At 39.2% G+C, this 13,484-nt stretch overlaps 1 protein-coding gene across 1 annotated transcript in view; it reads left to right on the top strand.

Annotated features, from left to right (window-relative positions):
• LOC119661554 (calmodulin-binding transcription activator 1) overlaps positions 1-13,484 on the top strand; it is a 601,359-nt gene that overhangs the window by 104,959 nt on the left and 482,916 nt on the right.

Raw genomic sequence — 13,484 nt, 5'->3', positions numbered from 1 at the left:
TAACGCGAGTCCTTGGTCTTATTAAGAAACGCAGGAGCATGTTCAAGTCGTTTCTCAATATTTCTTTGGGAATGGCTTCTGCCTTGGGATATAGGTCCTATATTCCTCTCTGTGACAAAAATTTCGAATGGTTTCTGGGCGAACTGTTACTATACCTTTATTCCATTCCATTCATTGCAACAGATACTGCATATGTGTTAGAGTTGTTCCTTATGTACCGGAAATACTGTCGCTTTATTTGTTCTACCAACATTTCCGCAGATCGATCAGTATCTATTTTCCAAGCAAGGGAGCCATTTTCTTTACCGCTTTTTATTACGTAACTAGCGGACCCTGCGAACTTTGCTCCGCCTTAGAGGCAAAAATTAAACAAATTTTTGATTTTATTAAGTTAATTTTTTTATTTATTAAGTATTTCAATGATTTTTTAATAGGTTGCACTCTTCAGTTAAGCACTTTGTGATACATGACATTTTTAAGGTTTTGTTTGTAAAACAAAACCTTATTAAAATCGGTTTACTGTCTGTCTGTCTGTCCGTCTGTCTGTCTGTCTGTCTGTCTGTCTGTCTGTCTGTCTGTCCGTCACACGCATTTTTCTCGGAGACGGTTGTAGCGATTGACACCAAATTTGGTAAAAAGGTGGGAACTGTGAACGCTCACGCATATAGTGAGTTACATCCTCTTACGACGAATTTAAGGGGGGTCTCCATACATGCAAAAGAGGGGTGTAAATTTTTTTTTCATCAAATATAGTCATGTGGGGTATCAAATTAAAGGTCTCGGTTAGTACTTTTCGAAGCCGGTCTTAGTTTTTACTTTCGTTGAAAAGGTGGGGAGTGCGGGGGGTTGAAAGTGGTCATTTTTTTAACGAACCCATTCTCAGGAACTACTCAACCGAAAAATCTGGAAAAAATCAGAGGGCTGCCACTATATGGTGCCTAGGCTCCGAAATACCCTCCATATAGATACCTGTTCAAATAAAGTTAATAATAGTATATTACTATAATTTTTAGTAATTGACAGGAAAACCCCCCTTAAGTTCACCCTAGAATCACAAAATTTTGCAGCAATGTAGGTTACAGTATAGATCATGATCCTGCCAAATTTGGTGAAAATCGCACTATTACTAACAAAGTTATACTAGGTCAAATCTGCGCTCCTCTGCAAATTCAAGACTATGAATGTCAATATCACTTGAAAGTGGATATTTTCACATAATATATGCATATTTTACGTGCTACATGCTAATGGGACAAATGCACACCCAAATCTCTTTATAAAAGAAATACACAAAACCTTTCATACCTGAAGCGTCTAGCTTCCGGTTTCCCGACTTGTTTGTTTTATAATCAGGCGCAAGAACAAACAACGCAGATGGTCTTCCGATCCATCAACATGCCGCATATAATTGACCATGTGAAAAACATTGATTTTCCAGATTTAGACCACAAACTTTCAAGGATTTACCTTGTGATTCGTTAATGGTCATGGCGAATGCAAGACGGATCAGAAATTGAAGTCTTTCAAACTCAAACGATTGGGATCATCGGGATCCTCGGAATGAGAACTTCCTCATCTTCGAATTTGCCTTTGAGTGTCGTCGCGTAAATCACATTGTTCATCAATTTACTTACCACCAAACGCGTACCATTGCAAAGTTTTGGTGGGTTTATGTTTCGATGCATGATTACTACGGAGCCAACCTTTAGGCGTAAATTGTGCGGTGGCAAGCCAGGCACATCCAAGGAGTTTAAAAATTCAATTGGAGTTGGTGGCTTCATCTTTATTTGTTAAATAGTCAATGGATTTGAATGAATGCATTGTTCCAATGATATCATTCTGAAATATGTAGTTAAGGTCATTTATATATCTATATTTTTAGCCACTAAAATTGGTCGCTAACTCAACGATTCATTATTTTTTTTGTAGTTAGTAATGATGTTTGGGAATACTTCTTCAGCAGATGTATCATTAAGCAATGCAACTCTCATGTTTGTTGTCAGCTGGAGTTTCTTCACATTGCGCCATAGATTCGATGATTTGAGGCAAGTGTTTATTTCGTCGGCAGCCGTTGATCCTGGAATTACTGGCAGTGTTTGGCGGAAATCGTCAGACACTGAAATCATTGCGCCTCCTAAACATCTCGAGTCATTGCGTAGATCTTTCAATGTTCGGTTAAGTCGCTTCTAATGCACGTTTATGCGCCCTTGTGCATTCGTCCCAGATGATGCTTTTCGATGCTAATAAAACTTTGGCCATTGCAGAGTTTTTTTAAATATTACATTTTGATTCTTCAATAGTTTGAAGATTTAACGGCAATTTTAATGCTGAATGACGGTACGTCTTCTTTCAAAAAATATGGCTGCTATTCCAGAAGAAACAATCGCAAGCGCAATGTTGGACCTCGTACGAACATTCGCTAAAACTACTGACATGAGGAATGCCTTGTCAGTTCCACCAGGGAGATCCAGGAAATATAAATCACCATTTCCATCATCAATTGCCTTCATTAATCTATCATGAACTGCTAAAATCTAATTCCTGGTGATCATATTCACGTTCCCGTCCCAATTCTCGATTAAATGCGTCATTCATAACCTGACTAATAAACTACCGCACATAAGATAACACATGTCTTCGATCAAGAGTAAAGCCCGATTATGTATCTGCTCATTCATCTCAAGATCGGGATTTCTGGAACTGACACGCATTTGATGTCAAATATCTTCTGACATATTATCCTTGTATTTATGCGTAGATGGTTAGATGGGTTCGACGGAAAGCATGGCGAAATGATGATTTCAAATAATGTGTGTATCTGACTTGAAGATGCAGAGATAATGGCTTCAACGATTGCCGTATCCCAATGGGCATCGTTTTCTAATAAATTGAATTCTTTATTTGCAGCACGATATATTGGGAATATTCTATCATTAACAGTCCGTAGTCACTCAAATGACGTTGGCCCACGCACATTTACCAGCAACAACTGCAAATAGAAGCATTCATCATTCTTTGGATCAACTGTATACATACGATCAAAAGCATCAGTAGAACGCACATCCGGATAACCAGGAACCGTATTGCCTTGCTCCGTCGTTGAAAATTCCAAGTGTAATAACGTGGCACCTCCCAGTAAAGCAAAGTTCGTGCAAACGGATCGCTTTGGCAAATCGCAAAGAAACTGGTCAATGTTGTCGCTGGAGGTGTTCCAGCACGTTGAACAACATTCGAAGCCGTGAAATATACTCGTTGACCATTTTCCAGGTGCACTGCCAAATGCACAACAATAGGATGACGTTCGTGAATAAGGAATGCGAATATACGCCAAATCGCTTCATTGCAGTTCACATAACGACCAACTTGATAGCGCGCAATTTCATCGTTGGCATTGGTATTGCCAAGAATCGCCATATCGCTGTCTTTCGTGATATATTTGCAAATGTATTTTATGGACTTTACTGAATTGCAATACTCAACATTGCAATGTGTCTTGATCGTTTTGGAAATAAGTGGCGAATATGGAACAATCCAACTGTTGACGACAACGAAATCCATTCTTTTCACTTTTGTTGTGACAGTTCGACCGTTATCATCGGATGATCGACGACGATACAGTGGATAACCATCGTTGCCAGTGACGGTCTCTGCCCTTAATTTCCGTGGTTATCGTTTGGAATACTTGCTGTCGATCATATCGAAACGCTGCTCGATTCAAATCAGCACTTGATAAATCTCTTCTTGTGCGTCTAAAATTATCTACTTGTTGATTTCTGTTATTCGCTCGACGCATCCCCTTGTCGTAGACCCTTGTTGATGTCGAATGGTCTTGAGAGTGATCCTGCTGCTTTTATCTGGCCTCGCACATTGGTCAGGGTCAGCCTAGTCAGTCTTATTTCGTTGGGATACCGAATTCTCTCATGGCCGTGTACAGTTTTACCCTGGCTATGCTATCATAGGCGGCTTTAAAGTTGATGAACAGATGGTGCAACTGTTGTCCATATTCCAACAGTTTTTCCATCGCTTGCCGCAGAGAGAAAATCTGATCTGTTGCTGATTTGCCTGGAGTGAAGCCTCTTTGGTATGAGCCAATGATGTTCTGGGCGTATGGCGCTATCCGGCCTAGCAAGATATTGGATAATATCTTATAGATGGTACTCAGCAACGTCATACCTCTATAATTGCTGCACTGTGTGACATCCCCCTTTTTATGTATGAGACAGATAATGCCTCATTGCCAATTGTCAGGCATTGATTCGCTGTCCCATACCTTGAGCACAAGTTGATGAACCACTTGGTGTAACTGGTTGCCTCCATATTTAACCAATTCGGCTGTTATTCCATCGGCTCCTGGCGACTTATGATTTTTTAGCCGGTGAATTGCACGGACTGTTTCTTCTATACTTGGTGGTGGCAGTATTTGTCCGTCGTCTTCAGTTGGCGGAACAACCAACTCGCCGATGTTCTGGTTGTTCAGTAACTCATCAAAGTACTACAAAGCCATCGCTCTAATATGCCCATTCTGTCGGCAATCAGATTTCCCTCTTTGTGTCGGCAGGATGAACATGGAGGTGTATAAGGCTTCATTCCTGCTGACTTGTTGGTAAAACTTCCGCGCCTGGTGCGGTTGCTCCCTGTACTTTTCTAGTTCACAGACCTGTTGGTTCTCCCTAGGCTTCCTTTTTCCGTCTGTGAAGTCGCTTCTCCGCTCGACGGAGTTCGTGATAAGTCTCTGCTCGTGCCCGCGTTCTTTGAGAATGCAACATTACTCGGTATGCGGCATTCTTCCGTTCCGTTGCTAGCTTACATTCATCGTCAAACCAACCGTTCCGACTCCTTTTGCGGCTGGGACCAAGTATGCCTTTGGCCGTATCCATGACAACGTTCTTCAGGTGATTGTGAAGATCATTTGTTGATGCTTCATCTCCAGGTCCTCTGTTGACTACAGTTATTGCAGCATCCATTTCCCTCTTATAGGTATCGCGGAGGGTTGTGTTGTGGATTGCTTCAGTGTTCGCTCTCACCTGATTGTCAGAGGGGATTCTAGGTGGTATTGTTATTCGAGCTCGGAACACCATGCAACGAGATAGTGATCCGAGTCTATATTGGCCCCCCTATATGTTCTGACATTCATCAAGGCTGAGAGGTGGCGGGCGTTCGATCAACATGTGGTCAATTTGGTTGAAAGCTGGTCCCCGTCTGGAGAGGCCCACTGTATGTTTGTAGGACCGCTTTGCCGCGCAAACCAGGTACTTCCAACAACCATTTCGTGTGGCCCTGCTAATTGAATAATCCGCAGTCCGTTATCATTTGTTTTTTCGTGTAAGCTATGGGAGCCAACGTATTCGCCTGAATACGGGCTCCTTCCCTACTTGGCTGTTAAAATCCCCAAGTATGATTTTGATATCATATCTGGGACAGGCTTGGAGGGTTCGTTCTACTACATCGTAGATGGTATCCTTCTCCGACTCTGCAGTCTCCTCTGTAGGGGCGTGAACGTTAATGAGGCTTATATTTCTAAACTTGCCTCGCAAGCGCAGAGTGCATAGCCGTTCGCTTATGCATACAGTGGCAAAACTGAGATCCGGACAACATCGTAAGAAATACATAAGTGTTTAGAATACGGGTATATTTCTCGTTTTTCACAAGAATGTAACGTATAGCCTGTTGGATATATTCCTGAGAAAATTCACGAGAAAGGATAAAACCCTTAGAGAGAACGAATTACTAAATCCGAACAGAGCTAAAAAGATCGTAATAATGATATCAAAAAAACTAGTTAATGCGGCCTTCACTTTTCGTGGTGTGGATTCAATCAGAGGCTGGTAATAAATAAAACCCTTAGAGAGAACGAATTACTAAATCCGAACAGAGCTAAAAAGATCGTAATAATGATATCAAAAAAACTAGTTAATGCGGCCTTCACTTTTCGTGGTGTGGATTCAATCAGAGGCTGGTAATAAATATTACCAGCCTCTGATTGAATCCACACCACGTGATCGTAGCCAAATGGCTGGTTGTGTTATTTTTAATTTTAACAGACGATGTTCCATTGAGTGTTTGCATCGTCAATTGTCGACGTAATCCCACAGGTTTTCAATAATATTACAATCCGAGGTTTGTGCAGGACTTTCGTCTACGTTCAGACAAATGAACAATAACCAAATGGGTGTTTTCCACGCTTTATGGTTCAGGTCATTGTTTTGGTTCATCTTGAATCTTTGAACGAATACCCAATTTTTCCGTGTTGACATGAAAATTTTTCTTTAAAATATCGATGTATATATTTGCATCCATATTCGCCTCCAGAAAATATCGAAATATTCACATCATCCGCTTGGTAACAACCCAAACGGTTAAACAGATTTTTCACAATCATGTCAACCAGTTCAAATCGGGAAACCGGAAGCTGAACGCTTTAGGTATGATATTACTGCAAAAGTTGATGATTCTAGAGTAAACTTAAGGGGAATTGCCAGGCAATTTCTAAAAAATATACTTTTAATAAATATGGCTATATATTATTGTCAATAATATAGTAATAATAATCGTTGGCGCAACAATCCATACTGGATCAGGGCCTTAAAGTGTGTTAGAACACTTTATTCAATACCGTAACGATACACTACAGGATTACAGTACCCTGTAGGAAGCAATGTGCATTGCGCTCGCCCGAGATTTTTACCCTGATTTGACTCAGGTACTCATTCACAGCAGAGTCGACTGGTATCCGACGTCAAATCATACAACTCCCACTGCCACCAGTAAGATTTGAATCGCAACCTTCCGTACGACAGCCTTGCGCTCTAACCACTCAGCTATTATGAACTTTACTTAAACAGATCCCTCCTTCAATTCAACGTGAAACTATGTTCTTCACTGAATGCAAATTGGATGTCAATAGATGTTACCGTTTCTGAGAGAATATGCGCGACAGACAGAATGGAGGGACACGCAAATAGACAGATAGTAAAGCGATTTTAATAAGCTTTTTTTCACACAAAACCTTCAAACGCATTTAGAAAATGCGTTAGCCGCACACACACATTTGGTGAGCTCGGTGATGTATGTAATATTTTGTATGTTATTTCTATAGGTACGAGTATACCCTACAAGCAAATCGACTTTTTGAAAAAAAAAATTACGAGACCGTCCCCTGTATGGAAATTATTTGCGTACAAAATATGCGCAGAAATACTACATTTAATTATAATCATGGAAATAAACAACAAATAAATAAGACTTTTAAATTCCTTGTTTCTGCCTTCTGCTTTCGTCCCGTACCTAGGTAGGCAAATTTATATTTTCCCTTTAGATTTTTTTCATTTTCAAATTGCAGTAAATTCTAGAATTATTGAATATGCAATTGAAATTTTTGTCTATCCTCTGCAGGCAATATATGCAAGTACATATGTATGTGGCGCATGACCAGGTAACTTGCAAGTGTACTCTTGACTCCCGAATGAATGCTCTTGGCAAAGTGGGTTGCGTGTTGTCTTCCATTATATGTATGAATGCAAGCCTGTTTTTGGATACTCTGATATTTGCGTTTTAGTAAGCAGCCCCAGAAAATTTTCAATATCACGCCACAATGAAATGAATCCATTTTATTTATTCTTATTAAATTCCCATAAATTTGTACATACAAATCCTCCTCCGTGTTAAACTTTTTTTGCCGGGGCAATATTTAAAAGTAGTTTTTAATTTCGCCAGAGCTAAAGGTATTTTATGAATTTGCTGTCACAATGTAAATTGGCTGGAATTATCTGGACTTTGTTTATCCAACGAAAGGCTGTGTGAAACTGATTTTACGATCGAACTTTTTATCCTTTTCGATTGATAGTCACCTCGAATTGTAGAATACGCGAAAATATCAACTCGTCGAATAGCTGATAAAAGCAGCTCTTCTCAGTGCAATTTGCATATGAGTATTACGATTACGAGTGCTACATGTTATGGGGACGTGTCGCTACCGGGCCAGTGAAAGCCACCAACGGACGACATGTTTCCAGATGAAGTGGAATAAATGAACATAAATTATGTTAAAAATTAATCGTCCGATGTCCGATTTGTTGAAAAATTTCCCATATGTTGAGATTTTATTGGTTCGGAATTCTTCTTTAGATATGTGCGATATATCTCTCCATGAGTCTCTTTAGTTACTTAGAATATTATCCGGTTCATACGCAGTACTCGGTATTAAAGACAAAAGTATTAACCAAGGTTTATATGATGCCGTGGTTCCTGTTATAAGAGGGAAATTCGTAATTGTTGGGTATGCGAAATTCGAGCGTCGTGAGATTGTAATTTAGAAAGACGGATGACTACGGACTACGGATATCTACGGAGGACAATCGACCACGATACTCCAGTCAACTAGGGCTTTGCTTGTCTAAAATTCGAAATGTATAACCTAGAGTGACCGATGATATATTTTTTGCCCGGAGAAAATACAATGTTATGTACATAAATATCTTCTTTTCCGAAGACGCCTTTACTTAAAGCGTATATATATTCTAACGCAATCGGATGAAAAACTGGAATTCTTTTGTTAGCGTTTTTCAATTCTTTCATCATCATCAACGGTGCAACAACCGGTATCCGGTCTAGGCCTGCCTTAATAAGGAACTCCAGACATCTCGGTTTTGCGCCGAGATCCACCAATTCGATATCCCTAAAAGCTGTCTGGCGTCCTGACCTACGCCATCGCTCCATCTTAGGCAGGGTTTGCCTCGTCTTCTTTTTCTACCATAGATATTGCCCTTATAGACTTTCTGGGCTGGATCATCCTCATCCATACGGATTAAGTGACCCGCCCACCGTAACCTATTGAGCCGGATTTTATCCGCAACCGGACGGTCATGGTATCGCTCATAGATTTCGTCATTGTGTAGGCTACGGAATCATCCATCCTCATGTAGAGGGCCAACAATTGTTCGGAGGATTCTTCTCTTGAACGCGGCCAAGAGTTCGCAATTTTTTTGGCAAGATCATAGTCTTGTTCAGTAAGAGCTTTGACCCTATGGTGAGACGTTTCGAGCGGAACAGTCTTTGTAAGCTGAAATAGGCTCTGTTGGCTGACAACAACCGTGCGCGGATTTCATCATCGTAGTTGTTATCGGTTGTGATTTTCGACTCTAGATAGGAGAAATTGTCAACGGTCTCAAAGCTGTATTCTCCTATCCTTATTCTTCTTCGTGTTTGACCAGTGCGGTTTGATGTTGTTGGTTGATTCTTCTTCGGTGCTGACGTTGCCGCCATATATTCTGTCTTGCCTTCATTGATGTGCAGCAATTCTTTGCCATTCTAAAGTTGATATCCAATTGCCTAGTAAAGTTGGTTTTCGCTTTCTTGTCTTAGTGGAGTTATGACTTAACACTTATTTTTATACTAACATCGTCACACGAACGTTGTGTTGACCAACTATATAGGACAATGAATGGCGTCTTGCGGTAGTGGAGACGAAGGTGCTGCGTTGGATGGGTGGACGTTTTGATCACATCCGAAATGATCCGTGAACGATATGGTTGCAATTCGCGCTAATGAGAATTCACTTGCCAATATTGGGCTGAACATCAAAGTCGATGGTAAACAACCAAAAGCCTGGCCGAAACAACGGTGGCTTGATACGCTGGATGGGGATTTAAAAGCCTCGGGATTGCGTCTTGACGAGCCGACCCCGCTTGTGAACAGGACAAAGGCTGTAGAAAAAAAGAAGACTTATTTTTAAAGATTTTATAGCGATATTTTTTTAAATTTCGTTAGTGATTTCGTAACAAAGATTTAATTAGTTACACAAACATTGTTATATATATTCTATACATACAAAGCTGTTGAAATGGATAAATAATTATCAGGACCATCATATCAATATTAAGAATTTTGACGGATTATTGAAGTGTTCTTTTGAGGCGAACAAGAGGAGCGAAAAATACCATTTTGTTATTTTGCAATGTAAAAAAATAAATTTTGTTGTTGAGTGATATTCAGACAAGTTTGAAACCTTAAAATTGTATTTCAAATAGCGAAAATTACCAATGCGAGTAGGGCGCGACGGAAAGATAAGTCCAAAAGACTCTATGTTATCTAAGAAGTTTGCATTGCATTGGTTGCGATATAGTTTCGTTTTCAGATGTACATTCGGATCGACAGGTCATGTTACATGGAGATCTACATTTGTACCATGCTATACACTTGAAATATTTAATAGGTAGAAGGAGTGAGAAGATTATGGAGTGGGAAGAGAGGAATCCTATTCAACTCACATGAAAACGCTTGGCAATAATCCCCCTCAAAAATCGTCATTCGTCAAATTTAATGGAGACCAATACTTCCATGGGAATATACACAGAACGTATCTGCAACTTTGAGCCCCACCTATCAGACGATTGATTTCAATTTCCTAAGGGCTTTTACTAAATTCTATGAGCTCATGTGATATGTCCACTCCTGCATGGAGGACACTGAATAAGCTATTGGTTAACGTCGCTTGCAAATCAAGGTAGATCAGGTACAATGTGAATGTAAATTACGCACGTTACTTTACTGTGGATGCATATATACAGTGCTGAAAAAGTAACGTGCTAGAAGTTTTTAAAGATGCTTTTTGTTGAAGAACCAATGATTTTTAATCATATCATATATCATCATATCATATGTCATATGTTGAAGCAATTTTTTACGTAGAATAAAAGACGTGATTTCAATATGTGAAAAACTTATCGTAAACAAACCTTGCAGTGACGGCGGTCTTGCCACATAGGCGGTTTTTCAGTCCGCCATTTCCAAGGATCAATCTGATTTTTCCCTATTTTTACACCCCTTAGCTTTGCCAAGTACCTCTCTCAATTTCATAATTCCTATCTAAACATTGAGTTATATTCAACATCGAAGATTTAAATAATTAATTGTACTTACATGGTCGCTTTCTACTAAGCTCAAGAACACAATTCCATTTGAAGAATTCATTTTTTATTTATTAATAATTTTCCAATAGTGCGAAGCGAACATTGACCGGGAAAATTGTTTGCTGACCCTCACAAATTTGTTCATATTACATATTATTGGATGTAGGCCGGTGATTGATCGTTTCTGGGAGGAATTTGCATGCCACATTGTTCGTTGTTTTTGCTGTTGCTGGGCCTATCTCTTAGGCCGCGCCTCAGCATATATCTGCGTGGTGTAAACACAAAACCTTATTAAAGGTTTACTGTCTGTCTGTCCGTCATACGCATTTTTCTCTAAGATGGTTGTAGCGATTGACACCAAATTTGGTAGAAAGTTGGGAACTGTGAATGCTCACGCATATAGTAAGTTACATCCTTTTTCGTCGAATTTAAGGGGGGTTTCCATACATGTAAAATCAAATCAAATGTAGCCAGGTAACAAATTACGGGTCCCGGTTAGTACTTTTCGAAGCCAGTCTTAGTTTTGACATTTGTTGGAAAAGTGGGGAGTGAGGGGGGTTGAAAGTGATCATTTCTTTAACGGACCCATTCTCAGAAACTACTCAACCGAAAAATCAGAAAATAATCAAGAGGCTGCCACTGTATGCTGCCTAGGCTCCGAAATACCCTCCATACCGAAACCTGTTCCAATAAAGTTAATAATAGTACGTTACTAGTAAGTTTTAAGTAATTGGCTGGAAAACATTCCTTAAGTTCATCCTAGAATCACGAAATGCAATGTAACCTAGGGTATAGAGCATGATCCTGCCAAATTTGGTGAAAATCGCACTATTACTAACAATGTTAAAATAGGTCCAAGTTCTCGCTTCTGTGCAAATTCAAAACGTTGAATTTCAATATCACTAGAAAGTGGATATTTTTCACATAATATATGCATATATTACATGCTACATACTAATGGAGCAAATGCACACTGAAATCTCTTTATAAAAGAAATACACAAAACCTTACATACCTGAAGCTATCTAGCTTCCGATTTCCAGACTTGTTTTTGTTTTCACTTTGGCTCGCGTGATATCGTTTCAGGTAGACTATGGCGAATCCCTCAGTTGGAGGGTTTAGCAAAGGAGCATGGAATGTTGAAAGTGTGTAAGGACTCTTCGTCTTTATTTAGTACAGTAGAAAGATGGATTGCTGAATTTAAACCTTGAAGCCTTGCAGACAATCCATTTCAACGATGTTCAAAAATAGCAACAACAAGAGAAAACGTAGAAAAAATTAGAGGATATTGTATTGGAAAATCGTCGAGTGTAGTGAAAGAAATTTAGTAGAAACCCTAGGCATCTCATTGGGCAGTGTAAGCAATATTTTGAATGAAGTATTGGGTTTCAGAAAGCTGTGTGCACAATGGGTGTCGCATTAGCTAACAATGGAACAAGAACACAATGCAACTTTCTCAGCAACATTTAGAATCCTTTTCGAAAGGATGAAGTGGATTTTGTATGTCGATTCATCACTATGGATATATTGGATATATCACCACGATCCTGAATCAAAACAAGAGGTCAAAGGATGATGTGAACCTGGTTCTCCGGCTCTGAAATGAGTTCGTGTCCAGAAATCGGCCAAGAAGGTGTTAGCATTATTTTTTTGGGATGCCAAAGGAATTTTGTTTGTGAATTACTTTGCAAATTAGTAAAATAATAAATTCTGAATATTATCGTAATCTTTTAAATTAACTGAAGGAAAAAATTCGTGAAAAAGGACCTCATTTGAAGAAAAGAAGAAAAAAATCATCAGATCAATGCCCCGTGTCACAAGTGCATTTTGATAATTGATTTGGATTTGAGTATGAATTCATAACAGCTGTGGAAGCGTATTTTGCAGTCCTTCCAGATTCTCACTTCAGGGATGGAATTCATAAATTGGAATCTCGTTAGAACAAGTGTATTGATGTTCATAGAGACTATATTGAATAATAAAGTGTATTTCAAACCATAAAATTGTGGTTTTTTCTTATCGAACCGGAAAACTTATTGAACAACCTTAGTATTAGTCATTACAAACTACTTTTATTTTTTCCGTTTCCGTCAATTTTCGAAATGAGAAAAATTTTGCTCACTCGTTTAAAATAGGATTTTTTTTTATTTTATTATTTATTTTTTTTCATTTAAGTTCCAAGAGACCTTCGATGGAATTCGAGTTAGAGGTTTGGGTAGGTCACCGAAGAATGTTCACACAGCCAACCAATTTCTCGTTATTCGAGCCGATAGCTTCGGATTATTGTCTTCCATAAAAATTCATTCTCTGGGGCAATTTATCGTCGACAATGAATTAAAGTATTTGGCTACAGTCAGTGCACCCTCGAGCTTAAAGGCTGGGCTACCTGTGGTACGAACGATATGAAACCGCATCATCATGGATCCACTTCCATGTTTGATTGTCAGCAGGTGTTTGAGGTCGTAACGTTTCCCGAAAGGTAATTGAATAACAGATCCATTTGTTGAAAACAACATAAAATTTAACTAGTCGAAGCCTCCAATGCTCCAATGTCCTTTTTCGGAAATAATCTTGCAC

This window comes from Hermetia illucens, chromosome 1, assembly GCF_905115235.1.
Source record: "Hermetia illucens chromosome 1, iHerIll2.2.curated.20191125, whole genome shotgun sequence".
NCBI classification, from domain to species: Eukaryota; Metazoa; Arthropoda; class Insecta; order Diptera; family Stratiomyidae; genus Hermetia; species Hermetia illucens.
This window is presented reverse-complemented; position numbering and strand designations above follow the sequence as displayed.